Here is a 25,670-nt window from a genome sequence, read left to right as displayed (position 1 = left end):
TTATTAATATGCTAATATATTGTAATAATGCATTTGACACCATTAATGAAATGAATCAAGGCAATAAATAAAACGAAAGCACAAATTCTTGCTTTAACTTTACCAGGGCTCCCGAGGCCAGGGCTGGAGGTGGGAGAGGAGGAAGAGAGTAGGAAAGACTTGGAGGCCCTCAAGAAAATAAAAATGACCCCCTTGTTTGCGGCGCGTTCTGGAAACAGAGCTGTATGTCAGAGGAAGATCTGAGCTGCCTTCCAGCTAAAAGGCTTGGCATTAAACTTTGGCACTTTAATGGTCTCTAGGATATTAGATAATATTTTATCGTATAATGTTCTTCTCCGACACAGTAATGGCATCAAAATCAGATCCCATCTCCTCTCCCTGCAACGTGCACGGCGAGGCTCGTCCCCGCAGAGATAAGACAGCAGGACCCCAGCTTCGCAGTTAACTTATCCCGACGCTCCACGGCGAACGCGTTTTACTTCTGCGCCTGGTACTCGGCAGTGGCAGTGCACAAATCCAACCTTCTCGTCGCCTTCTCGGCTGGCGCTGCCACTGGAATGAGGTAAACAGAGCTCCGAGCTGGGGGAGAGCGGTGCTGGAGATGGGAAGGGGGACCTAGGGATTTTTTTTTTTTTTTTTTTTTTTTTGGTAAGGACGCTGGAGGGAAGCGGGGGATGGGAAAGTCCCAGCTGGGTCAAGCGATAAACCGAGTGTGGAAAGGGACCGGGATCCTTGAAGCCCAGGGTCACCCCAGCCTGACCTCGGGGGGCAGAGTGGCCCAGCGCGACTGCCTGAGCTCGGCGGCGGCCTCTCCTCGCGCATCCCCTCCCTCCCCATCCTTTGCTCTAGAGAGCGGGCGGGCTTCCCGCGGCTTAGAGTGCGTCTTGGGGCGGAGGGAGGCGCGCGCAGAAGGATGGCGGAGACCCAGCGGCCCGCGGGGCTCGGGTGAGGTGGGGACCCGCGGGGGTGGGGAGATGGGGGGAGGGGAAGGGGACCCCTGGAGCCCTGGGACCCAGTGGAGGAAAAAACCCGGGAGCTGGATCGCGCTCCCGGAGCTCGGTCTCCGAGTCCCAGCGGGTTCGTCCCTCCGCGTCCTCTTCATCTCTTGGGCCGTGCTTTCGCCTCCAGGGTTTTTCCTCCAGAGGGACATCCCCTCCTTCCACCCACTCTCTCATCCCGCCCACTTTTTTCCGGACCAGTTTCACCCACTCCTGGCGCGGCATGGGAGGATTCTCAGCCACCACCCACCCCGCCATCCTACGGCCCATGCATGGTCCACCCGGAGGCTGCGAGGCCATTCAGTGGGATGTTGCGCGCTCGGTACTGGTGCCAAGAAAAAGAGAGCAAGAATAAAATCAGAAAGTGTGCGTGTGCGCGCGCGCGTGTTGGGGGGTGCACACAAATGCAGCTCGCCTAGAAAAGAACCGGGAGTCTCGGGCAAGATTTTCGGATCCAGAGTACAAACAAGCTGTCAAAGCAGATCCGTTGGGCTCCTCGCAGCTACGGCCGGCTGCCCCATACACTACCCACCTCGGAGGGAAAAGCGACCCCAGCAGAAGGAGGAAGGAAACTTCCCACTTCCCCGGGACGGCTGTTTGGTCCAAGCGGGAGGCACGCCGCGAGCCTGCAAGGCGCCGTCACAGCGGCAGCTGCGGACTCGTCCCGCCTCCCTTCCCCCTTCCCTCCGAGAGGCAAGCCAAGCCCCAGGCGGCCCGGAGCCGCTGGCGTGCCGGGAGAAGGGCGGGGAGCACCCAGCCAGCACCCTTCCTCCGCGACCCGGGCCCCGCGATCCCGGCTCCGCGTGTTGCTTCCGCCCGGGAGGAGGAGCCTGACTGTGGGCGGAGCCTCGTCTGGGCGGGCTCTCGGGCCGCGCTGCAGGCGCGCTTCCCATTGGCTGTCGGCGTGGTCACGGGGCTGGGGGGCGGGACCCTAGGCGGGCGCCGGCCCCACCCCCGCTCGGAACCGAGCCCCGGCTCGCGGTGCCCCCCCCACCCGCCCCCAGCTGCACAGACATGACACAGACACACAGTCACTGCAGCTGCTGAGCGAGCTCGGAGCTCTGGGCACGCGGCGGCAGCGGCGGGGCTACAGCCCGGAGCGCGGAGCCCAGCGCTCGTCTGCTCGCGTTGCCCTGCGGGTTCCCCGGTGCGCGGCCGTCCCCCCACCCCCGCCTCGGCCGGGCGCGGGAGGCGGGGATCGCGCGTCCACTCCGGCCAGCGGCGCCTGGCTTGTCCGCGGCGCCTGCAGCGGCCACTCGGCTCCGAGCACCGGGCGCCCCGGGAAGCCAGCGCGTCTGGGAGGCGGACGCAGCCGAGGCCGGCCAGCAATCCCGGCAGCGTGGTGGGGGAGACCGCCAACCTCGGCTCCCCGCACCCACCGTGCTGATCTCGGCTCACCGCGCCTTGGGCTCCGGTGACCTTCCAAGGGGGTGTCTCCCCCGGCCCCGCGCCCCCCGGCCCCGCGCCCCAGGCCGGGGCGAGGCCCTCTCCAGCGCCTCCTCCTCCTCGCCAAGCCGCGGGCAGGCGGCACAGGCCCGGGGGGAGGGGGGCATCGCGACCCGCTGCTGCCGCCACCCCTCTGCCCCGGCGCTCGGCGCCCGGCCCCGGCCCGGGCGGAGCTGCCTCTGCCCCGCCGCTGCACGGGAGCCCGGAGCTGGGGGCGCGGCCGCGCTCGCCTCGCCCGGCCGGTGGCAGACAGGCCCTGCCCTGAAGGGACGAAGCCCCGGGTAGCGCGGGAGGTGGAGCCGGCCGGGCGGCCGCACGGAGTCTCTTCCTGGCTCGGGTTCCTGGGACCCAACCCAGGGCGGACCCAGGCCCCTGCACATGCGGGGATTCCCCCGGCTTGGAAGAGTCCTTCGAGCGGGAAGCGGTTCCAGGCAGCAGCCTCCGAGGAAGAGAAAGGAGGGACGGTGCTCAGCTTGGGCGAGGCGGACTCTCCCCTAGGCGGTTGGAACCCGAGGCTGTCCCGAAGTCTGCGCTTGGCACCGACGCTCCGGCTAGAGCAGCTCCGGGTCAGGATCCCGACCCGCACCTCCTGAGCCTGGTAGGCACCGGCGTCACCACGCCACCCAGCTCTTCCAAGGTCTCCTTGTGCCTGGGGGCAGTCAAGGCCAAGGTAAGAGCCCAGGGATGCGAGAGAGCCTCCTTGGGGGCGCTTTTGGAGAGCAGCTCCGGACAAGTTATCTGAACCTGTGGCTGGTTCTCCCCGTGTGTGTGCTTCGTATGTTTGCAAAGAGCAGGGAGGGTGGGCACTCCTTTTATTTGTTTATTTATTTTTTTCCTTGGCTGTGCGCCCTGTGGAGTGGCTGGAGGTGGAAGACCCCGAATCTTCGGTGTCCCCAAGACCTGTCTCAGGGCCTGCTAGGCTCCTAGGCACACTGGACACTGATAGGCAGCGAGCAAGGAGTTTCTGCTTAATATCTGGTGATGTCTCGCTTCCACTCTGGAGCCCTTCCCCCTGTCTTGTTGGCTGCGGGCACCCGCGGTGGGGGGCACTTGCTGTCTTTGTGCTCCTCACCTGCCATGGTTTGATGCTGCGAGGAACTCTTCGTTCCTCTTTGTGGCAGAAAAGTCGCTTTGGGGGTGAGCAGTCACAGTTTGCAGGTGTTTTTTTTAGGACAGAATGGTGCTCTTGGCATTGCCACTGACGAGGGAAAAGACCCCACCAGCATGTGTCTGTCCTGCTAGACGGAGCTGTCTGTATTCAGTGATCGATGAGTAATGATCTAACGGTCTTGTAAATGTCATTGCTTCTGAAGGTTGGAACGAGGACTCCAAAGTTTGTACTTCTGCACGTTAGATTGTTACCTTCTTTTAAAATTGTTTCCATGCAAGTTGATGCTACAAGCTTGTCCTTGCCTGTAAAATTTATTAAACTTATGCCCCCCCCACCAAACTATCATATTTTAAATGGGGCACTTCAGAGGAAAGAGATTCTTATACACTGAATTCCCGCTACCCCCCCCCCCCCCCCCCCGTTTAATGGGGATGGATTTTCCTTTCCTGTCCCTGAGTTGATGTACCTCAGTTGAGCAGGTTTCTGCTGAATTCCGAATCCGTGACTTTTGTCGCTTAGTCCATTAAAATGATCTCTTGAGGGAGCAAAATAGCAGCTTACATGTTCCGTGAATGTTACAGGAAGTTTTTACAGGGTCTTATGTAAGTGCCCCAAAAGAGAACTCAGACTCCTGCTTCCTTTGAGGGCTGTGACATAGGGAGGGGACAGTGGGGGCCTGCACATCACCTAAACTCAGATGCCTCAAGGGGACATAGAGAAGGGGACAGGCTGGGGCCTGCACATCACCTAAACTCAGATGCCTGCACTCTAACACAGGTAGGAGACCCAAAGTACTTACTGACCTAGTGGAGGCAATCACCTCGGGCTAATTTTCCTCCTTACCTCTCCTGCCTTCCCACCCCAGAACTAGCTTTGATACACTCCAGATAAGAGAAGGTTCTAAATTAGGAAAAGAACAAGTGGTGGTTTCTTTTCTTATCTCTCACAAATGGATGACATGAATGAAGTACTCACCTATGTGCGGAGGAGGTCCCAACTGAAGAAAAAAAAAAAAAAAACAACCACCTAAAAGAAAAGTGGCATTAAGGTTTCACACATCTCTCATGTACCTTTCTTTTTCAAGAGTGCTTTATTTGAGTGAAAATTGCTTGAGGAGAACACACATTTATCGAGCCTGGCCCTGTTAATTCCATTCCAGGAGGGAAACGAACTGGAACAGAGAAGCACAACTCATCAAGATTCAGGTCTTAGTGATGGCAGCCAATCCCTGTACTAGGATAGAGGGTCTTGAAAGCAAAGGTCCAGCCAGTCTGGGGTGAGCGGGGGATGCCTGCAACTGTGGGCTCCCTGCTTCGTGAAGTGTGCTGAGTTGTGGGCTAAGCTGATGTGAAAACATACAGATTCTTTTATTATTTTAAACTGAATAGTCTCAGAAATAAAAGGAATGGTTGTCTCCTCTCGTATGTCCAGGCAGGGTTCAGTCTCTGGGGAAGGTCCCCAAGGTTTCCCTTGGTTCTGAACTCTCGACCTGCCCTTTAAGGCAATGCCGAAGGCAGGAGCCTTCGCCCTGTGGTGTCTCCATCCTTCACACACCTACAGGACACTAGAGGGGACTAGTTTTCTATTCCATGGCCAGCGAAGAAAACGCAGAGACCAAGGAAAGATGTTTCAAAAGACCATCGCTTCTCTTTACAACTTATGATCTTAACCTTTTGGTGCCTGATCTGTGTTTGCACTAATGAATGGGTTTTAAATGCTTACACATTTGAGTCAGTGCTGTGGTGGTTAGCATAGCTGCCTTCTAAAGGCTTAAACAATGGGCCTAGTCGCAACTACAGGGTCATTTGGACGCCTTAAACTGGCTAACTGCAAAGTGTTATGTGGAATTTTGGAAAGACTCAGCTTTACAGTCTTTCAGTATATAAAGGTACATGTTTGGGGAAGATAGCACTTCCTTCAAATGCTACTTTTTGGACATTGGGCCATATTAACATTAAATTCAGTAATCCCAGCTCCCTTCTGCTTTTGTGGTTCTGGGGATTGAACGCCAGGCAGTTTTTCTACCATGGAGCTGCATTTCTAGCCCCTCCTTTTTTTTTTTTTTTTTTTTTGACTGCCTATCCCAAGTAGTCTTCATAACATCACACTACTCCAAACATCCCTGAAGTCACCCTTAATGAAATTTAACATTTCTTGCTGTCATACCCTTAAAATTACATACCTTACACAGATGTTAATATGACATTTGACCATGCAGTGCACGTTCAGCCGAGGTGTTCCCTGCACTTTTAACAGCACTAAATCATTAGTGTCTGGGATTCTTCCAGCAGAATTAGAAGAGAATTATATTTCCTGGAAGAAGAGTTCTATGGTCCAAGACTTCCTGTAGTAGCCAACTCTTAGGAAAGCTGACCCCCAGATGTGGGAAGACATTCTAGGTAAGAATTAGAGTCTCAGAAGTGATTGCCCATTTCAGAACACTGGCACTAAAATGCCAATGCCACCAACATCTAGCTCTGACTGGCGTCATTTTAAAAAGTCCCATTCAGCAGGCAGAATTAGACTGTTTGGACCCTGTGAACTTGTGTGGATTATTTCCATTGCCTTGACCTCTGGGGTCTGTTAGATTTCCTTTGTGATCCCTTACTCCTAAGTCTTGTGCATACATAGATAGTTTAAGTGGAGCTATTGTTGTAGACTGAGAGAAATATGTAGTAAAGGTTCGTTTCTATTATTAAGGCTTTTATAGATGCTTGTAGGGGCAATGTAGCCAGGAGGTAAGGCACTGGAACAAGGAAACACTTGCCACTGAGCATCAATTAGTGAAAGGTTATCTGGAGATCATGTATGCTGTGGTCTTAAGGGAGAAGGAAGTGAAGGAAGTCTTGTGAATTTGGGGAAATCCAGATGGTAGAGGTGGAGAAGAAAGTTGAGGCAGGCCTTCTGTGGGTCCATGAACAGGGTGAAGGTGTCTTTCTAGCCAGAGATACTCAGAAGACAGCCATATAGATTTGGGTTTAGGAGACCCAGGAACTGAGAGCTCCAGACCTCTGCCACTTTAGGGATCCACACCCTTGGGCGCAGAACCACCTCTCTGAGTTTGTTCGTGTTGATATGGCTTGAATGAGCATGACTGGTGTGTGTGTATGTGTGTGTGTGTGTATGTATGTATGTTTATTTGTTTGTTTTGTTTTGTTTTTCAAGGTAAGGTCTCACTAGCTCAGGCTGACCTGGAATTCACTATGTAGTCTCAGGGTGGCCTCAAACTCACGGTGATTCTCCTACCTCTGCTTCCCGAGTGCTGGGATTAAAGGCATGCGCCACCATGCCCAACTTCTGGTGTATTTTGTCATTTATATTTGGAAAGTCTTAGGCAGATGCCAGTAAAGTTAAGACTAAGTTTTATATATATATATATATATATATATACACACACACATATATATTTATTTATTTATATTTATATATGTGTGTATGCATATGTGTATGTATGTATGTGTATATATATATACATACACACACACACACACACACACACACATACACATATTTGAGGAAACTCCTAATTCAGCCAATAGTAACGGAACACACAAGTACCATACCCTGTGCTGAGGTTGTGGAGGGCCTGCATCCATTCAGCTCCTTGGGTTTGAGGTGAAGCCTGTGTGGGGAACAGTAGTCAGTGGTCAGTGTGGCTGAATGTGCTCGGGAAGGAGCGCTTGGTCTTTGGAAGGGCAGTGACGGCCTCGCCCGCGCCAAGGGCTACGTCTCGTCTTCCTGCTCTGGGATCACCGGAATGGTTGCCCAGGCCCAAGTGTACTAACTGATCTCCACTGCTGTTATTAAACATAGAAATGTTATTTTTCGTTCACTGTCCTACATATAGCATGTTGCCTGTTCTTTCCAAAACAATTAGCAGTGTAAATAAAGAAAGGGTCCCTTATCAACCCTAAGTCTGCCCTCTTGTGTACATGAGTTGCATGTGGGGCTTTCATTGTTTGATTGCTTAGTGGTGGGAATATAGTGTTAACTTGAGAGACCAGCCAGGATGGGGGACAGCCCCATTCCTCTTAAGAGGGAGGTCCATTCTGCCCAAACTTGCTTCTGAGGAGAGTTATGGCTGTGTATTTAACACGTGAACCAGTTTCCTGTGTTAGAGTCATTTCAGTTCTGGTCTAAACTTTGTGGTTGTTGTTTGAAGAGTTTGATAATATGGAGAATGGAGAATGTGTGTGTACATGTCTGTACATGTAGGATGGAGAAACTGTAGTCTGTCTCTTGGTCTTGGTATCTGTGGAGGATTGATTCTCAGGACCCACCCTGTTGACATCAGCCTCCCCAGATGTCCATACCTCCTGATGGTGTGGTAATTTCTTACAACCCTTCTAGATAATTTAGAATACCCATCCCAATGTAAATGGTACACAAATAGCTGTTAATGCTGTATTGTTTAGGGCATAATGACAAGGCTGAAAGTCTATATGTCCATTATAGACATTATTTTTCTTCTTACTATTTTCTAACTATATGGAGACCCTTGGATATAGAGTACTGACTGCATATGGTCCGGAAGATAAGCAACACTGTTGCCAACCATCTGAAGGATTTTAAAGACAGGTGATGGACGTAGTAGCCTTGATCATCAGGATCAAGTTTATCTGATTTCCCACAGATAGGAGCTAGGACACAGGGGTGGGGGGGATGGGGGGGATGGGGGGGTGTAGGCATTTGTCTGTGTTCTCCTCCAGTGCACTGAGTGGACTGGCTTGAATAAAGCTACTGTGTATCTTGCACCCAGCAGTTCTGAGATTCCCGGAGGAAAAGGGCTAACCTAAACTAGTGAGTAGCCGAGCTCAGACTGCGCGGTAGGGCCTGAGCTTGCCGGCCCGCGGGAAGGCGTGAAGCCTGGCGAGCTAAGCCCGCTCTGCTGCTGAGGAGGATGGCAGTCTGCGCCGGGATTGTCGTGGTCGTCCGCAACTACCGTGGGTCTTAGCCCTCCCCCGCCACGCGCACACCGGCCATCTTGCTTTCCTTATACGTGTGCAAACCTGCGGATCTCAAACGCCGCACTCCCCTGGAGTAACACACTGTTCTTTAGCTGCCGCTCGAGAAAGAAGTGCCTTGTGGTCAAAACAAAGCAAAGCAAAACCAATGTTGACTGTTTTAATTGCTTCAGTTAAGTACATAAACACTCACTTGGCCCTTCGCTGCATTCTGCCAAGGGGAAACTCTTCCATTTGACCTTGTAGGGGGAGCTGTTGGGCCAGTGTAGAGGGAGAGGCATTCCGAAGAACGAACACAGTGCAACAGACGTGTAAGCGTGCAAATGAGAAAGGATGCTTGTCTTATCACCCGGGTCTGTGAGCTGCTTCTCCGCCAGGCTCTTCGCCGCTGCCTCTGGCCTCTTGGTGGTGGAGGACACGCTTTCTGCCAGGAGGGGATCTGCGGCCAATGCAGTGTAAATACAAGACGGAATGTTGTTATTTCAGCGTTGAAGCTGAATGGAGGAGTGCTCTATTTCAGGAGAGAGCGGCGTATAACACCTGATCGTAAAACCAAGCAGTTTAACATGAATAATTGTTTGAGCTGCAAGAGGATTTTTATTTTACAAAAAAAAAAAAAAAAAAGATTTATCATGGGTCTCTTTTTAATAGCTGTTCTTTTATTATATTTGACATTATTTGACTAATACAGTCATCATGGACACTTTGGAGAGCCTCACCTGTTAGGTCAAACAAAAGACTTTTGAGACATTAACTAGAATGTTCTAACCAATAACACGCTAGGTTCCGCTGCCCACAGCCCATTGTTGAGTGGGTTGCAGAGAGGCCTAGAGGAGTCACTTCAGCGGTCCAGAGCGCCTGTGCACCACATGGACCAATTACTTTACTCACGGACTTTTGGCAGGTTGATCCTTTGGCCACATTCTTCTGCAGAATCTGGTCACAGATGCCCATCCCCATGAGTTGTTTCCCCCATCCCCCAACATACAACTGATAGAATATTTTAAGAGCACTCACAAAGATACGTAAGAGCTTTTTGGGTTCAGAGTTTTCATCATTCTAAAGACTTGGAGAACATTTGTTCTACTTTAAATACACAGTAGAGGAAGGTGTGTGGTAAGTGGAAAAATTGAAAATTGTGCCTGTCTGCTGGTCCTAGTGATAGCTTTTTTTTTTTTTTTTAAATGGGGGCTGGGGAGATGGCTCATTCAGTAAAGCACTTGTCATGCAAGCATGGCAATTTGAGTTCAGATCCCCAGCACCTACAATGCTGGATGTAGAGGCATGTGTCTGTAATCCCGGTGCTCAGGAGGTAGAGATAGGCAGGTCTCAGGGTAAACCAGTTCAACTAGTCTAGCACTGAAGGTGAGCTCTAGGTTCAGTGAGAGACCCTGTCTCAAAAAGAAAAAAACAAAACAAAACATAGGTGGAGAGTGACTGATGCCCTTGAGCATCCACATCGGGCCACCTCATACATGCCTATCTGTGCACACTTTCACTTGTGTACACACGCACATACACACACACACACAACAACAACAACAAAAAACTTTAGTGGTTCTTTTTCTCTCTTTCTTTTCTTTAAAAAAATTTTTTTTGGTACCATTATCTCCTATAAAGTTTCTAAAAAGAGTTTGTTCTAGGAATGGACTAAAATGGAGGCGTTTGAGGCTGCAGGGGTAATTTTGGAGCTACAGGTAATCACAGTCTGGGGCTGAGTGAAAAATGCTTTCTCACCCATCCTGTCAGCCTCTCTCACCACATTACGGGCAGTGGAAGCCGATGGAAGTGGAGCCCCAGGACCAGGAGAGTTTTGCTCTTAACACAGTCTTTTCTGAATTACCAAGGCCAATTGGGAAGAAAGGGCTTGCTGATCTACACAGCTCTCCATGGGAGCATGAGAACTTAGAAGGATTTACAGCAGAACATGGCCATTTGACAATTTCTTTCTAATTTTTTTTTTCCTTGGTTTTACGAGGTAGGGTCCAGGCTGACCTGGAATTCACTATATGTCTCAGGGTGGCTTCAAACTCATGACAATCCTCCTACCTCTGCCTCCCTAGTGCTAGGATTAAAGGCGTGTGCCACCATGCCTGGCTTTTTTTTTAATTTAAATTCAGCAAGGACTGGGGATGGGGTGTGTGGGGGGACATAATAAATACAAGTTTGTTCTTATTGAATAAGGTTAACATTTTGTATGGCTGATTGGAAACCATCCTCTCCTCTGTTCTGTTTCCAGAACAGTTGTGTGGACTCTTGAAACACCATCACTGTTTGGGGACCAGCTTTGCTAACAGATGTCAGTGCTCATGTGGGAGTGGCATTTGCAGGTTGCATTGGGAGCCAGGGGAGATGCACCCAGCGTGATCAGCAGTGAGCTTCCCTACCTCCCTGTGCCTGACATGGTACTGTGGAATAAGTACTCATGATGTCTGCCTAGGTGACGTGCTCGGTGAAAGAATGGTCCTGCTGTTTTCACCCTGGTGTAGGCTGGCTGACGGGGAGGGGCCAAGTTCCAATAGTCCCAAGTCTGGATGAGATGGACTTGGTTGGGCTCCTGGAGGCCCCTCCAGGGAGCTTTCATTTTAATATGATGAAGGACTTTTCAGATCAGCAAAATAAATTCTCTGAGGGCCCATTGTTATGGGCCAGACATCGACAGCTTTGTAAAAAAAAAAAAAAAAAAAAACAAGCAAAGCACAGTATGGAAATGAGTCCCATGTCTTCTTTCTTCTGAGTTTTTAGGATTTTAACTTATCTGGAATGAGAGGAATGGGTGTGGTCTCACACTGGCTCAAATTCAGATGCCAACTTGCCTTGAAAATGCCTTGAGAAGCATTCCAGTACAATGGCCCCAACCAGCGCTGGAGACGGGGATTGTGTCAGGACTTGTGTGTGCTTGGGCCTGTGGCACTCCAGGATTGGAAGGAGGGGCTCTCCCTCATGGGAAGAGCTCTTCTCTGTCCTGTATTGACCTCAGTTCCTTCCATCTGGACCCCTCACTGTGACCAGTTCTCAGTGACGGCCTCTCTTTGGGGACACTGAGACTGAAGGAGGCACGTAAGTCCTTCACACTGACTGTCCATCTTATAGACATGGAGCCTGAGGCCAGGGAGCTAAGGAGAATTATCCACAGGGGAAGAGGGACTGGAGCCCCACCTTTGGCTCCACCGTTACACACCCCTAATCTGGACTCTGTCCTTAGTCCTCTTCTCTCTCTTCTCCCCACTCTACGTCATCTGTTCCACGCTCCTAAGCTCCTTCCTCTGTGCTAGATATGCCTGCATTTGAGTCACTTTCGCAGTTTTGAGTATTTGGAAAATTCCCATGAGGTGGTGGGTCTTAATCTGTCACTTCACCCATGTGGAAGGGGAGGGTTGTCAAGTCACCAGGACTCCGCTCTGAGCAGCTTGGGCTCCGTTGTCTCGTGGCTGACCTGAGCCTGGGCTTTCTCGCCGCTCGTCTGTAGGTATCAAATGCATTGTTTCCTCTCTTGGGCAACCTTGATACTGCTGCTGCCTTTGTTGAGTCAGACCCTCCATCTTTTTTCTTCACTTTGCCTGTCTGTGGCCTGTCCTCTCTGACCACAAGCTCTGTGACACTCTTGTCTTTACCCTTCGCTCTCCAAGCGCCTGCTGTGTGCAGTAGTGGAGGTGAACTGATAACTCATCCTGTAGACATGACATCTCTAGGAGAGAGACCAAGGCCAATAACGATAGGAGTGAAAGGCGAAGGACATGATGCTGGGTCCCTTGAAGAAGTCAAAGAAGACAGTGGATGCTGGAGAGATGGCTCAGGGGTGAAGAGTACTTCCTGTGCAAGCGCGAGGGCCCGAGGAAGCCAGAGAGATGCCTGGAGTTTGATCCCTAGGACCCGCATTAACAGCTGGGCATGGCCATGCACCTCGGAGATCCCATCGTGTAGGGACATGAAGAGCCAAGAATCACTGAAACTTGGAGGGGAAAAAAAAAAAGAAAGAAAAAGAAAAAAACAGTTCCAGGATCAGGATCAGGAAGAGATTTTGGCTCAAGTAAAAATGGGTGAAGGAGAGATGGAGCAGGACACCCAGCGTTCTTCTCTAGCTACCGCAGGTGAGTGCACCCCACCACATGCCCGTGAATGGGGTGCCGCATGGGCACTAACATGTGCATACACACACACACACACACACACACACTCATACACATATATACATACGTGTGTGTGTGTGTGTGTGTGTGTGTGTGTGTAAGTTCAGGTGAATTGGAGATGGGAAGATAGAGAGAGAGGAGGCAATACCAAAGCTAAGATGAAAACCAGAGGCATCCTGTGCCTGGTACTATCAGTACCTCAGTGCTTTCCTTAGTCCCTCTCCCTGTGTTGGCTCCCTAATGGCTGCCACTAGGTTAGACCCATCTTAGTCCCCATGGGAATGCCTAACTTCCTAGCCCTGAGGAATCCTCTGACACACATGCATTAAACTGTAAGCGACTTTTCCTTGCCCTCCAGGGACATAGCTGGAAAAAGTGGGGGATGAGTTAAGCACAACAGGAGACACAGATGAGCAGTGTGGAGCAGAGGCAGAGAGAATGAGGCGAGTTAAGCTAAAAGCGCCACTGGGAAGCCAGAGACGTTTAGCTTCTAAACTTCAGCGGAGGAGGCCATATTTGAGTCGAGTCCTTAGACGCAAGATTGTCAAATTGCGGTGCGCAGGAGTCCAGGGTGTCGTGGAGCGAGGGGAGGTTGGCAGAAGCACTGGACTGGTGCTGGCTGGGGACGTGGCTCCGTGAGTAAAGTGCTTGCTGCCCAAGCATGAGGATCTGAGTTTGGGTCCCCAGAGCCTTTGTAAAAGTTGGACATGGTGGTTTGTGCCTGTCACCCCAGCACTGGGGACGCAGAGACAGGAGGATCCCTATGTCTTGTTGGCCAGGTTAGTCTAGCTTACTTGGTGACTTCTAGGTTCAGTGAGAGAGCCTGTCCCAAGTGGAGGGTAGTTGAGGAAGACTCTTGACATCAACTTCTGGCCTGCACATGCATTTACACACACATTTGCCTACCCACATACAAACACACAGAGACACATACACACATACCGGTCACATGTGCATGCAAAAACCAAAAGCACATGTGATAGTTAAGGTGTTGTCAACTTGATCTGTTTAGTAATCCACAGGCTGCTTCTAGGAAGGATCAACTAAAGGAGGAGGTCTTTCTCCCAGGGTGAGCCCTTCCCCCAGAGTGGGCGGCCCCGCTCAGAGGGGGACTTGATATAAGGAAGCTCTGGGTAGAAGAGTTCCCTTTTTTCCTTCCTTCCTTCCACTTGGCTGCGGGAGCTGCTCCCTACCTTCTAGCGTGGATTGAAGACCAGTGCGGACTAAAGACCAACATCAACTGAAGACCCACGTGGATCGAAACCCAGCGGCTCCTCAGGAAGCCTCCAGGCTTTCCGGCTCCTCAGGAGGCCTCCAGGCTTTCCGGCACCATCTGCAGTGCCGGTCGGGACTGCTGAGGCATCTGGCCACGTGGACTGAGCAGCTACCAGGTTCGGTGATTCTCAGGCCTGCAACTGCTATTGGACTACTGTAAGCTAATCCAATAAATTCCCTTTATAAAATAATTCATTCTAGTAATTCTGTTCCTCTAGAGAACCCTGACTAATACAGCACACATACCCATTTTTGTGGTGAGTATGAAAGCCAGCCAGAGTCAGGCAGTGAAGGGGTACCGGTGAAGTTGCCAGGCTGGGTTACGGCTATGGGCTTTTCGAGGAAGGCAGGGTATTCTTTTGAGAGACAGGGTGTATTGGGAAAATGGGGCTACACAGTGTTGGATAGACGGCAGTGGGGAGACTGGGGGTCCTCTGGACAGGCCTTTGTTCCAGTCCACACATGTTCTTAGTCTGTATTCAGTTGCTATGACATTAGGACATTACCTGGGATTGGGTGAGTGTCGCTTTATTTTTTTTCTCCTTTTCTTTTCTTTTCTTTTTCTTAGGCCCATAGTTGTGAAGGCTGGGAAGTTCAAGTGCATGGTACCATCATCTAATCAGCTTCTGGCAGTGGCCTTGGACTACCCCATCTGATGGTAGAAAGAGGGAGGGCAAGCAGATGTCTATGGAAGATAGAAAAGGGATGCAACTCATAGGCTAATTCACCAGTTCGGTGGAAGCGAGGAAGCCAGAACTGACTCATATGAGAGGCCTTCATCCTTGAGTGCTTCCCCCACCCATGTGGCCCAAGCACCTCCCACTGGGCTTTACTACCTGACCCTGGCACACTGAGGAATAAAGGTTCCAACATGTGAACCTTTTGGGGGAGACCCATTCAAGTCACCATATATGAAGGCAGGATCACTGTTCTCAAGACATTGCTGCAGGGCAGAAGACAAGAGGTGATTCAGATTGTTTTTTTTTTTTTTTTGAGGTAGGGTCTCACTCTAGCTCATGTAGACCTGGAATTCACTATGTAGCCTCAAAGTGGCCTCGAACTCACGGCAGTCCTCCTACCTCTGCCTCCCAAGAGCTGGGATTAAAGGTGTGCGCCACCATGCCCGGCCAGATTTTTTTTTTTTTTTCCAATCTCCAGTCATTGATTGGCTCATGAACTTTTTGCCTGACAGAAGTTTGGAACGGTTTTCATTAGCTATCATAAAGCAGCCTCGTTGGAATAAAGTCCATTTTTGACCCAGCCACAAGTCTTTCAACAGCATTTTCTCCGCTGGCTGGGCTAAAGGACAGCTCCTTGGAGCCTCTCTCGCCTCTGGAGGTTTGTTTGAATGGTCCCAGGGTTAGACAGCAACTTTGCTTGCTGAGCTTTGGATGATACCCAGTAAAGGAGGTAAAAGGACATTCTCTTCTTCATGAGTGCCTTCCAAAGCAGCTGCAGAGAGCTGAAAGCAGAATGCTCAGTGCCCGTCCACTGGGCAGCTTTGCACCTTGGAGCAGCCCCCCCACCCCGCGCGCGCACGCGCGCACACACACACACACACACACACACACACACACACACACGCACACTGCTTGCACTTCCCTGCAACCTGCTGATCAGGCTCAGATTTTCAGACAAGAGTCTGCCAATGCCTTCTGGATAGAGAGACTTTAGGTCTAACCTTTAAGGAAGGTTTTCTAGAATGTTCTGTGGATTTACCCTCTCTGGCTCACTCTGGGCTCCTAGAAAGCATCCACCTCTCTTTAACAGGACACAACTTGTTAGATGCCAGCCCTACCTTTCTGCATGGCTGCATCATGTTCTCCGCCTGCCCTCCTGTACCCAGCACCAATCCCTAACACCTTAGTTTTCTTGCTTACTGGTTATTTCTCCCCCAAACCTGCCAGAATCTTTGCACACCTTGTCTTCTGTCTGAACAGATCCCCGTTTTCTTCCGGCTTTCCTTCTACACCAGCTCAGTCGGCCGCCCCTCCTCCAAGCCGCGTTTGCTGGCGGCTGTGGAGGGACAGCAGCACTGTCCCCTGCCATGGCCTGCCTTCTAGTCCAGGCTCTGACCTGACTGGGGCGTGTTCGCTTGTCAGGACGCCGCACGTTTGAGGGCTCCGGAGGGACGTCCTGCTCTTCACCTACCCGGGACATGCTCTCTGACCATGACAAGGTGGTGGTGGTGGTGGTGGATGTCGTGGCCAGGGGTAATGTGACCCTTTCCAGCGGGATACCTTGAGGGTCCCACTGTGGTGTAAGGGGAGCTGCGATGAAGTGAGTTGGTTTCCCAGAGATTCTCGAATCTTTGAAAAGTACACGTCTCTGGTGTACCAGAAGGGGGGCACACGGACGTGCTCAGGAAATCTGGGGGTGGGGGGTAGGAAAGTATTCCTTGCTAGTCCTTAAGGGCTATGGCTTGAAGTGGGAGGGGGGTGGCTGGGACGGGGGCGGCTGTGGAGGGAACTTGGTACATTTTCTGGTCCCCTTCTCCCTCCTCTGTTCGACTGTTTCTGACTTGCACCTTGGAAGCTGCTGACAGACACTTTGACCATGGCTCCTGTTTACTCGTTCTAATTCCATCCCACACTCACTGAAAGAAGCAGATGCCTAGCATGGCAGCTGTAATTGATTGAGGAATTATCGGAGAGTGATGGGGAGGGGCTCGGGAGGACTGGATTAATTCGTGCCGAAGCTTCGCGGCGGTGCCCAGTGCTGCCTCCATGTTGACGTGCGTTTCTGTTTCACACTGCCGCTAGTCTTTCTGAGGTCCGTGTGGGGTCTCACCGCATGGCCCGGTAAGTCAGGCACCATGCTGCATCAACGCGTTTGTTTAGCAAGTCACAGAGGAGTGCCAGGCGAGCCCTGGGTTTGTGTGATCCAAGACGTCACGAACTTGCCTTTGGCCTAGGTGCTTGGTTATGTAGTCCAGGAAGCACAGTTGCTTCTCTGGAGTTGGTCTGATTTCATCCACACCGAGGAATGGCTCTTTCGGGTTGTTAACTGTTGCAGTACTTTTTGCCCTTCTGTCTTGAGTTTGCCCATAACTCCTGTTGAGACAGCTACTTTTAAGCCCTTTTACACCTTTGGTATTGGTATAATGTTGAGAAAGAACTCAAACAGCACTAGCTAGTTTAATACTTTATTTTTTACTTATTTATTTGTCAGAGAAAGGGGAAGAGAGTGAGAGAATGGGCGCACCAGGACCTCCAACAACTGCAAACGAACTCCAGATGCATGTTCCCCATTTTTATTTAGAGCTCCATTCCACCTCCATATGCCTCTTGCCCTTGACCCCTTATGATTGGTGGACTTGGTAAAATAAGCAGACATGCTATTAGAGGCTCAGAAAATTTGCAGAGGTGAAAGTAGTTGCTCGTGTACTGTCCACTATTCTAACAGATAAGGGAGATGAGAAGTAAGGAATAACACAGGAAGAGGTCTTGACTTAGTGAGCTGTAATGAACAAGGTGTACATTCCCAGTGATGGTGGTGGTGGTTGGTACCTATTCAATGACTATTGCATGTTCATGAGATGAACTTTACGTGAATGGTGCTTTTTGATCCATCCTACCGTCCTCTACTGAGCAGTTTCATCTCACAGGTCAAGAAACTGAGGTTCAGTCTGGAGAGATGGCTTGATGCTTAAAGTGCTTGCTAGAAAAGCCAAAGGGCCTAGGTTCAGCTCCCCAGTACCCACATAAAGCCAGATAGATGAGGTGGCACATGCGTCTGGAGTTTATTTGCAGTGGCTGGAGGCCCTGGTGTGCCCATTCTCTATCTGATCCCCTCCCCAGGTTCAAGGAAACTGTTTGTTTGCCCAAGTGTTAAAGCAGGAGGCTGGGATTGGGTTCTGAATCTGTGTCCTGCAAGCCACTAATGCAGGTGTCCTGACACGGCAATGTCTAAGCCTGTGGCAAGTTAGGAGGCTGGTCCATGAGTGTGTGGTGTGGGTAGTCTTGGGAAATCACTTTCTTTTTTATTTTATTCTATTTTTTATGAGGGGGAGGGCGGGCACATCAGGACCTCCAGCCACTGCAAACGAACTCCAGACACATGCCACCCCCCTTGTGCATCTGGCTTACATGGGCCCTGGGGAATTGAACCCGGGTCCTTAGGCTTCACAGGCAAACGTCTTAACCACCAAGCCATTTCCCCAGCCCCAGAGATGTCACTGTCTAGATCCTCAACTTCATATATGTGCCCATCCCCAAAACTGGTCATCAGATCATGCCTGTCTGTGGCTCTCCCCCACTTCTCCCTTTCATAGCTATCTTTCCCATTTTATAAAGGGGAAGGACACCCGAACCTGGTCTTACTGTAGTGTGTTTTCTTGATATAAAACCCCAAAGGGTACCAAGCGAAGGGGCCTCTTGGAGCCTGCATGCGAGAGCCCTGTTCTTGAGCAGGGAGCTGCCTCTTCCTTGCTGTCTTTACCTAGTCAAGTTGGTGCTTGACGTTGGGTTTCTTTCTCATGTTAAGAAATCCTGTAACATTTTTAGTTCTTAAAAATAACTTGATCCTGAATTTTTAAGTAAATGATGGGTATCGGATTGTTAGATTCCACAGCTGGGGGCATGATGTGGAAGCTTTATTTATGTTAATTGTGCAATATATTGAAAATTACATCCTTAGAAATGATTTATTATTTGGTGAAAACCTATAGATGTCAGCTTAAATGCAGCTATGGTGGTATTTCAGAATATTTCACTTTAATTTAGCAGCTTTAAAAATCACTGTCTTGCAGGGTGTGGTGATGCATGCCTTTAATCCCAGCACTTGGGAGGCAGAGGTAGGATTGCCATGAGTTAGAGGCCACCCTGAGACTACATAGTGAATTCCAGGTCAGCCTGGACCAGAGTGAGACCCTACCTTGAAAAACAAAAAAACAAAAACCAAAAAGTCATTGTCTTATATACTTTCCCTTGTAATACTGAAGTTTGGAGTTGGCAAATTTTAATTGTTTTTCCTGCTACCAAATCTTACCCACTTGAAAGTTTTTTTCCCATAGGATTTCAGGGACTTCACTATCTCCTGAAGTTCATGCATTGTCTCTTGATTCAGTAATTCTGCAATTCCATGGGTTTGCAGAAAATGTAAACATACTTTACATTTTGGTAAAACTTTAAAAAAATTATTTTTAGTTATTTGAGAGAGACAGAGAAAACAATTGAGAGAAAGAGATAGATAGATAGATAGATAGATAGATAGATAGATAGATAGATAGAGAAAATGGGTGCACCAGGGCCTTCAGCCACTGCAAACAAACTCCAGATGCATGTGCCGCCTTGTGCATCTGACTTATGTGGGTCCTGGGGAATCGTACCTGCATCCTTTGGCTTTGTAGGCAAGCGCCTTAATTGCTAAGCCATTGCATTTAAGAATACTTAAATGTGTCGAAACTTTTACCAGCCCTTGGTAAAAGTTTTGACACATTTCTAAACACTGGGTGGAGTGTATCAGAATTCCTCAGTGGCTCAGTGAGTACTGTTTTAGGAATAAATGATGGAAACTTAGTTCATACTGAAGTTAGGCAGCATTAATTATTTGCTCAAGTAACTGAAAGCAAAAGGAAGAATCAGGCAAGACTGGATTTAGACTCTCAATGTCATTGTCCATCTGAGGAGCTACCCTCCAGCTACGTCTTTTTCTGTGTTGGCTTAATTCATAGGCAATCTGTTCCTCTGGGATGGACAGAGTCCGTGGAGTCCCAGTCTGGCATCCTACCCAGCCCACCATCTAATCTTCCAGTTCGTCTGACAAAGTTCTGGTCCTGGCCTGGGTGGTGAACTGGCATCACATCCCAGGAGCAAGTGGGGAGAGGGGAGGCATCCTAACTGGAAGTGGCTCAGAGAGTTGGCAGCAATCAGAAAGGTTCCCCAGTGTCCAGACTGACCTAAAGATCTCAAGGACATATCAAGCAGACCACAGGCATTTTTTCCTGAGCCATGGTTTCCTGGGTATGCCTCCTCTGTTCCACCAGCCAATTGGCACACTGTTGGGATGCCCACTTGCCCACTGACAGTATGACATAGGTGCTGCCTTCTGTCTCCTGATTTTGCTATTTCAAGATCTTAAAGGAATTGAGGAAGAGTCCATGATAGTATATTTTATGATACGTGTGTGTCTGTGTGTGTGTGTGTGTGTGTGTTTGGTGTATGCACGTGTGTGTGCAGAGCATCCATGAAGTGGCCAGAGGAGAATGCCAGGTGTCTTCTCCGCTCATAGCTCCTCCATGTGGTCCCTTGGAACTGGGTCTCTCCCTCCACCCAGAGCTGCTGTCCCCAGAGCGAGTCCCAGCAGTTCTCCAGCTTCCATTTCTCCCTGCAGACTGGGATTACAGGCCGGTGTAGCCACGTCCAGCTTCTTACCTGGCTTCTGGGGACAAACTTGGCGTTCCTCAACTGGAGAGGCTGTCGTCATGTTTAGGCAGCAAGTGTTCTTAACTGCTGACCCATCTTTCCAGTCTTACTTTGTAAAAGAAAAAATCCACCACAAAAAAATAAACAACCTAATGTTATTTGCATTTTTTTCCCCATTAATAAGGTTAAAAGTTTCAGAAGGGTGAAATTTTGGGGGGATGATTTTGCTGGGGATGACATAACATAGGGCAGACGAGGGGCTTCAGCTCATCCGTTCTCCAGGTGTCATGTGTCAACACAAATAACCACATGTGGAGGGCGCTGCACAGCAGGAATTTACTGTTTCAGAGATCTGGTGGCCAGAAGCCCTCAGTTGCCTTGCCCGTGGGTGTCAGCCTTAGGTGAGAGCCCTTCCTTGCCTTTTCTGGCTTTGGAGTGTTGGGCAGCATTCCTTGGCCGATTAATGCATTCATCACTCCAGTCACCAGGGCGCCTTCTCCATGTTTACATTTCCCCTTTCCTACCTTGATACCAGTCTCATTTTACTTGGGGCTTTAGGGTTCACCTCTGTGCATCTGCCTCTGCCTGGGCACAGGGGGACCAAATCTAGGCCAGTAGGCTTTTCAAGCCAACACCTTTAACCACGATCCATTTCTCCAGGCCTCAGTGGCCTTTCTAAAGCTCCATCACCCAAACAGGTGTTATGTAGCCATTTCCTCCAAATTGTAACTCTTCCCTCGAGGAAGGAGGCTCTAGAGACTCAGGAAGCAAGCAAGTCTTAGAAACGTAAAAGTCTAAAGGTCACAAGACTCCAAACAAAAAGCGGCTGTGAGGAAGACTGAGCAGCTGGGCTGCCTGCAAGTTGTGTGTTGAACTCTGGAGGTGCAGCTTCTCTGCTAGTCACCTGTGGTGAGGTGGCCTTTGTAGTGATGCAGCTGCCTTTGAGTCATCCATTCTCTTGCAGGTAACCCCTCATTTGTGTGTGAGGAACCCCAATCAACTCATTTGGCTCACCAAGTTGGGCTTTGATGCCACTTTGGTGGTGAGCTTTGGCCTGTCTTTAGTTCCTTATCTGGGGTGAATAGACATAAGTTCACCTCTCTCCAAGGAGCATTTCATGTAACAGAAGGTCACATTTGTGTTTCTGAAGATTAGGACCCCAGCATATCTTCCTTAGGATCAGGACGGACGTGTGACACTGTGCAGCCCATAATACTCCCTGAGCCTCATATTCTCTTGTCTGAATATGGCCCATTATCCTTTCCCACTTTCACTGTAAAGATTAAGCGCGGTCTGTAAGAAGTTAAATGCACTTGTTTGCAAAGCCTGCTGGCCAGGATTTGATTCCCCACTACCCAGTGGCACAACATGGCGCATGTATCTGCAGTTCATTTGCAATGGCAAGAGGCCCTGAGACACCCATAATTTTTCTCTCTCCTTGCAGATAAGTAAGTTAAAAATAAAAGACTTCTAGAGTTCAAATAGTCTCTTACTTATGAAAGCTCAACTTAGCATGTTTTGACTTTAGGATGGTGTGAAAGTGCTATACATTTAATACAAAGCCCATACCTTGTGAATTTTGATGTCTTTCCATGTGATGTGGGATACAGGCCTCTCTCAGGGTGCTGGACATTAGCCTGGAGTCATAGCTGCTGGTCACCCCTCCATCAGAGATGGACAGCCAGTGCTTGACTGCTGTGTGGCTGGGTACATAAAGGACATTTTTGCCATTTGATATTTTCACCTTACAGAGGGTTTTATAGGGATATGACCACATCATAAGTAAAAGGACATAAACATCCGCATATGTCCCACAGGTGATGGCACGGTGCCCAGTTTGGCATAAATAGGCTTTATTCCCACTCTGATTATTTAACCAGCATTTGGGTCTGACGCATGACAGGCTGTGCGAGATTTCTCAATTACAAATCCTTGGGGAAGTGTGAGTGTTTGGTGGAAACACAGAGCACGTTGGTCCCAGACTGGTAGGGTGTGGCTGCGCCTCCTGGATTACCCTGCCGCGTATGTTGGCTGGTCATTGACTCCTGCTCTTTAGCAAAAGTTGGACATGAATCCTCAGATCTATCCAAACTCTTGAATCTTTCATGGAAAGCATGGGAATGTTTTCTAGTGTTATTAATTTATTTTCATGAACGTGTTTGGCTATTCAGAAAAAGGTCTCTTTAGAGCAGAGGCTGAGAATGTGTCGTGGCCTTTTTGGTTTGCCTCTTCCTAGTCACAGGCCACAGTGAGGAGAAAGGAGTGAGCAAACAAACAGACCCCACCCTGGCATCGAAAGGAATGCAAGGTCCCACCACGCATAACCCAGAGCCCCATGGGGAATACCTGCAACCCCACTGAGGATTGACCCCAACGTAATGGGGGCAGGGACAAGGGAAAAGAGGGTACCAACACATGATGTATCCATATGAAACATCTTGTTGTTAGTAATAAAGGAATGCAGGAGCTGGAGAGATGGCTTAGTGGTTAAGGCACTTGCCTGTGAAGCCTAAGGACCCACGTTCAACTCCCCCAATCCCATGTAAGCCAGATGCACAAGGTGACGCAAGTGCACTGGAGGTCACACATGCACACAAGGTGGCGCATGTGTGTGGAGTTTGATTATTGTGGCTGGAGGCTCTGGCATGCCAGTTTTCTCTCTGTTTCTCTCTCGCTCTCTCTCTCTCTCTCTCTCACTCGCTTGCTCTCACACTTGCTCGCTCTCTCTCATAATAAAGGGCCAGTCTGTTAGGCTTACCTCAATAATAAAAAAGGAATGTGTTTGGTTTCCTTTAATACCCAGCATCATATAGATTGCCATCTGAGTGTATGTACATCTTGATGACTTTTGTTTCTGTTCTGTTGAGAGAGTCTTGCTGTATAGCTCAGGTTACTGAGGTGCTGAAATGATAGTTATGTGTCGCCACACCTCGCTCCTGGCATCTTGTGTGTGTGTGTGGTGTACATCTATGTGTGCACATGTTCATACGTGTGGGTGCATGTGTGTGCATCAGAGGACAACCTCAGGTGTTGTTTCTCAGGTTTGCAGTCTCCTTCCTTTTGAGACAGGCTCTTTCAGTAGCCCAGAGTTAACCAGTTAGGCTAGAGTGGCTGGCCAGCAAGGGACCCTCCTGGCCTCACCTCCTCGGATTAAGGCACTGGGATTACAGGAGCATGTCACTACATTTAGCAGTTTCGTATGTTCACTGAGGATCCCATGCTGATGAGGCCAACACTTTGTGTCTTTAGCCACCTCCCAGCCCTTGATTTTTTTTTTTTCTTCTTGTTTGTTGCTTTTTGTTTTGAGATGCTCAGAGTACTACTGCCATCTTTGTCAACTAGGTCTTAGCATCATCTTTCTCACTGGATCAGTTTCCAGGGGCTGCTGTTCCCCCTGGGTGCATTCATTCCTTCACTCCCTTGGTCACTCCCGAGTTAGCTGACCGTTTGCGGGGTGCAGCGGGAGGGGGACAGCAGGACAAAGTCTGCTTGTGTGGAGCGCACGCTCTGGAAGGCTTGGTTCACTGTGGTCGGGAGGGGTTGTTCCCTGGCTGTCATGTTTCCAGGCAAAGCTGCTTCTCTTGTCCCCGGCCACCTGCAATTCTAGTCTAACGCCTACCATCCATCTAACTCCGCTTGGTATTTATTGGGCTGTTATGCCAAATTTTGCAAAGCCAGAGGCATCTGTTGGCCAGGAGGAATCTTCTTTACCCCACTCCTAGGAGGCTGTGGATCGAGTTTTGATGATCCATAAACCCAACTCCATTTCCAACGCCGGGATTGTAACTTTTCATTGTTTTTTGTTTTTTTTTTTTTCTCTCTCTCTCTCTCCTTTTCTGAATTCGAGTCCTTTATAGAGTATGTCGAGCGTTGGGCAGGCACGTTTTATGTCATTGCCTCTCCGATGGGCGATCAAGTTCTGGATCAATTTTGTTATATGGCCACCTTGCTCAGCGCTGCACTTGGAAACGTTACGTTGGAGGAAGTGTTCTTTTCACGGGGAGATTTAGATGTAGTCATTGACCTCGGAGCGCCTGAAAGGACTACTGATGTCTCTCCACGCTGCACGCCGTCACAGGCAGCCATCTTGCAGGAGAGCTGCGGGATTTTGTTGCGGGCTTACTCTACCGATGGGGAAGAGTCTCATGGCCTCCTGCCACGGTGACCTGGCCCAGCACACTGTCTTCTTAAGCACTGTCCTTCCATTCACTTCCTGATGGATAAAAAATTGGAAGAGGAACTACCGGAATTTAGAGCAAGCTGGTATGGAAAACAATACCTCACAGAATGAGAAGCTGGGAGGGAAGGTTTTTCCTGGGGTCAGAAAGGGAACTAGTGAAACGTGTCTTGGATGATTGCATGATTGTATCCCGTGGTGACATTTGCGATGATCTGGTAGAGAGAGAGGAAGACGGGTATAAGGATCATTGTCAAAATGCTCCATACTTCCTCTCTGTCTCATTGAAATGCTGAGTCTTCAGTGCTCCAAGGAGCTATGAGGACCAAGTGGCCTGCTTTGTGGTGGACTTGTACATATAGGGCCAGAATATCAAGGGACTTGTCCAGGGTCACAGCCATGTAAAGATAGACCCCAGGCCTGGAGCTCCAGCTGCTTGTTCTCTCCCACAACCCCCTAGCTCTCTTCACTATTACTCAGTGATGGTTGTTTCCTCCGCAACCCCCTCCCCCCACCTCCCAAGGTAAGTTCTCTAGCCCATGGTAACCTAGAGTGCAATCTGTAGTTTTAGGCTGGCCTCCACCTCACAGCGATCCTCCTACCTCAGCCTCCCCAGTGCTGGGATTAAAGGTATTTGCCACCATGCTCAGCAGTGGTGCTTCTTGAAGAAAGAATCAAGCTGCTCTTGGGCATGTTGTCCCTCAAAGCAACTCTCTGGCCCTCCTGTTGGGCGCCTTTGGGTGGCTACAGCTGTGTCCGCATCAGCACTGGAAGGAATGTCAGGAACTGTCTTGCTTTTCACGCAGGGTTTCATAGCTATGATTATTGTATGCCTGTTTTTGAAGAGGAATATAAAACAGCCACCCTCCCCAGCAAATCATAAAACAAATTATGCCCTTGCCACGCAGAACTACGGAGGAGCAGCAGGGCCCTTCACAGCACAGAGAGTAATGGTTGTAATATTAAAACAATGAAGGGAGAACCAGGATCCAGCAACTGAAGGCAGGATGGAAAACAACCCCCGTCGTCCCCTAGGGATAATGGGTCTCAGCGACAGGTCTCTGTGATTTATTGTGCTTAATGTACTTATTTTTATTTGTCCCCTTCAACACAGAGCTTTGTCGCTGAAGAGATTTGATAATGGCCTGTTTGCAGTCACTTAGGCTCCGTAATAAAGCGCCCCATTCGGCTGTCTGTGGGTTCA

At 49.7% G+C, this 25,670-nt stretch overlaps 1 protein-coding gene across 2 annotated transcripts in view; it reads left to right on the top strand.

The window, feature by feature from the left end:
• Positions 1-437: 437 nt before the first annotated feature.
• Positions 438-25,670, top strand: part of Large1 (LARGE xylosyl- and glucuronyltransferase 1) — a 576,767-nt gene continuing 551,534 nt past the window's right edge. The window contains exon 1 of one of the 2 annotated variants that reach the window (XM_045152294.1): positions 438-562. The gene's annotated coding sequence lies outside the window, so the exon portion shown is untranslated. Of the gene's footprint in view, positions 563-2,703; positions 3,115-25,670 lie in introns of those variants that run through there. The other variant, XM_045152293.1, reaches the window with a different exon arrangement.

Source organism: Jaculus jaculus, chromosome 6 (genome assembly GCF_020740685.1).
Source record: "Jaculus jaculus isolate mJacJac1 chromosome 6, mJacJac1.mat.Y.cur, whole genome shotgun sequence".
NCBI lineage: Eukaryota > Metazoa > Chordata > Mammalia > Rodentia > Dipodidae > Jaculus > Jaculus jaculus.
This window is presented reverse-complemented; position numbering and strand designations above follow the sequence as displayed.